Below are 2,336 nucleotides of genomic sequence, written 5' to 3' on the forward strand. Positions count from 1 at the left end.
AACACGAGCGAACAGAGAAAGCTCGTCCGCCAAATCCCTCGATTTGCGAGCATTCTAGTAGATTTTCCTGTAAATTAGAAAGAATAAAGGTAAAATGAGATGCAGAGACAAACTAAATCATCCCGCAACACCCGATTCCACACAGAAAACGCGGGCGGAACACCAGAAAATGAAGCAGTTCTCCCGTGAAGCATTGCAGTGCCCAACGTAAAGACGATGCAGTTCGCTTCTATTAAGCGTGCAGTGCGGAATTGTTATCAGAATAACTATTCTGCTAATATTAACAGAATAGACCGGATGTGTGTATATATATATATATACTCCCTCCGTTCCTAAATATAAGTTGTTTTAGAGATTGCACGCAGCCGCCCCCGCCTCCTCCGCGCGACTCCACCCGTCCTCCTTTTTCCACTCGATTCTTTCTTGCTGCACAAGAAGAGCACCGCCTCAATCCGCAACCACCCCCGCCCATAGAGGCAGCCAAACCTCGCCCACAGCCTCCGCTCTCCTCGGTTCCGCAGATTCCCCTGAGCTCGTCGGCAGTGCTGCTCCGGCCACCTCGCTCGCTCGCTCGCCGCCGTTGCGCCATGATACGCCCACCTCCCCACCCCGTCCCTCCGTTCTCGCGACGTTCCAGGGAAGATCCGGCGTCGCTGTAGCTCCTCCTGCCATGCCCCGCTACGTCGGTCTCTGTCGCTAGGTAGATGGGTGTAGAGATAGGGGCAGCGGTGGTCGCGTGATTCTCCGTCTCCTTGAGTACAATCCAAGGCGAGGTCACTCCTGAGCCGGGCCCGCTGGTTGTTTGAAAGTTACGGCGGAACAACGACAGTATCTGGTAAACCTCCTGAACAATTCGGGATGGGGTCTCCTGTTCCGCCGTCGACGACGGCGACCGGGTCGCTACTGGCGGGGCTGCTAGCGTGCCTAGTGCCCAGTGGGTTGGTTGAATCGGGCCATCACAGGGTCCCGGCGGCCAGCGTGGTCCGCTGGTCCAGAGAGGCGGCAGCAGTCGCTCACTTCAGCTGCCGTAATCCCCTACGCCGCGCTGGTCCACACGAACAGTGCTAGACAATGATAGCAGTCTGCCTGGCTGGGTTCGTGTAACCTGACATGGTTCATGACGCCTGGCTGTGGATCTTGCTGGGAAGTCTCTGTTTTTGATCCCTCTGTTTTTTTGGCTTTGGTTGCATCTGTTGATCCATGCATATGTGAACGGAGTTATATCTTGTTGCAGAAGTTCAGAAAGACGAAGAAATTCAGTTCAACTTCTTCTCGCATTATTAATTGTTAGTACAAGAATGTTCAGAGAAGAAGAAATCTTGTCTGATGTTCAAGCGTAAAGTTGTTTGCTGCTTTTTTCTCTTGATTATGCTCAAAAGTTTGTGTCTCCAGGATCCTACGCGCCGCTCTGCCATCCGCTGCCCACGTGAAAATAGGGAGGAAGGTCACCATGCGCTAGGGGAGAAGGTCACATGAGGTGCTTGGGACAGAATTGTTGCTGTTCGTGAGGAAGATGGTCGGAGTTCATAACAGGCTGTGTGATCTTCGTGTGGTTTCTGGGATGTAGTTTAACATGGCAATTTCCTGTAGCGAGTATATGATTATAGATTCCATAACATCGGTCGTTCTTGTGTTCAACTATCATTTTACTTTGAGATCTTTATATTCATTCCACATGGAGTTTGGATGTTCCAATACATGTCAGTAGTGGAAAAGCTACCGTGTGAAGTTAGTTCAGGCAATGGAAATTTGGTCATGCTTTCCATGCCATGTGGATTCCACGACTTGATTTTTGTGCATTTTACTAGCCTTTTCTACACTTTTCCTACAAGATGTGCAAACTGATGAAGTTCAACAATTGTGAATGCTTGTACACTACTTGCAGGTCTACAAAAAATTATATTGTTGTTCAGAATTCAGATAACTGAATTTGAATGCTACTTCAATGTTTAGATAACTGAATGCTCGGACACCGGAAACTGTTGTCCTAGAAGCTGTAGAAAGATATACAGAAGTCCAAAAAGACGTCCATAAAAGTTCAAAATCAATAAAGAGCAGTGTTGGTGTGTGCGTGCTGGGTGTGGTGTCTCGTGTGCGCGCTCTAGTGTGTGCTGCCTCCATGTTCACGTGTGTGCTCCTATTTGTGTGCGTGGTTCTCGAACCTTTTGATGCAATGGCAAAAGAAAGAGCGTTATGACATAATTATTGTGTCCTTTTTTTTACAAAAAGGTTTGTTTGCTTATGTAAAAAAACTTGTAAAATTTATATGTATCCATCTATCAATGTATAAACAAAATAGATGCTCACCTTTCAAACTTTAGTAGTTCATAAAAAAA

At 47.5% G+C, this 2,336-nt stretch overlaps 1 long non-coding RNA gene across 1 annotated transcript; it reads left to right on the forward strand.

Annotated features, from left to right (window-relative positions):
• The first annotated feature begins 361 nt into the window (after positions 1-361).
• LOC141025374 (uncharacterized) lies at positions 362-1,644 on the forward strand. The gene is made up of 2 exons (XR_012186856.1): positions 362-1,286; positions 1,393-1,644. It is a non-coding gene; the product is annotated as an uncharacterized lncRNA (long non-coding RNA).
• Positions 1,645-2,336: the final 692 nt, after the last annotated feature.

The sequence above is a fragment of the Aegilops tauschii genome, chromosome 6 (assembly GCF_002575655.3).
Source record: "Aegilops tauschii subsp. strangulata cultivar AL8/78 chromosome 6, Aet v6.0, whole genome shotgun sequence".
Classification (NCBI taxonomy): domain Eukaryota; kingdom Viridiplantae; phylum Streptophyta; class Magnoliopsida; order Poales; family Poaceae; genus Aegilops; species Aegilops tauschii.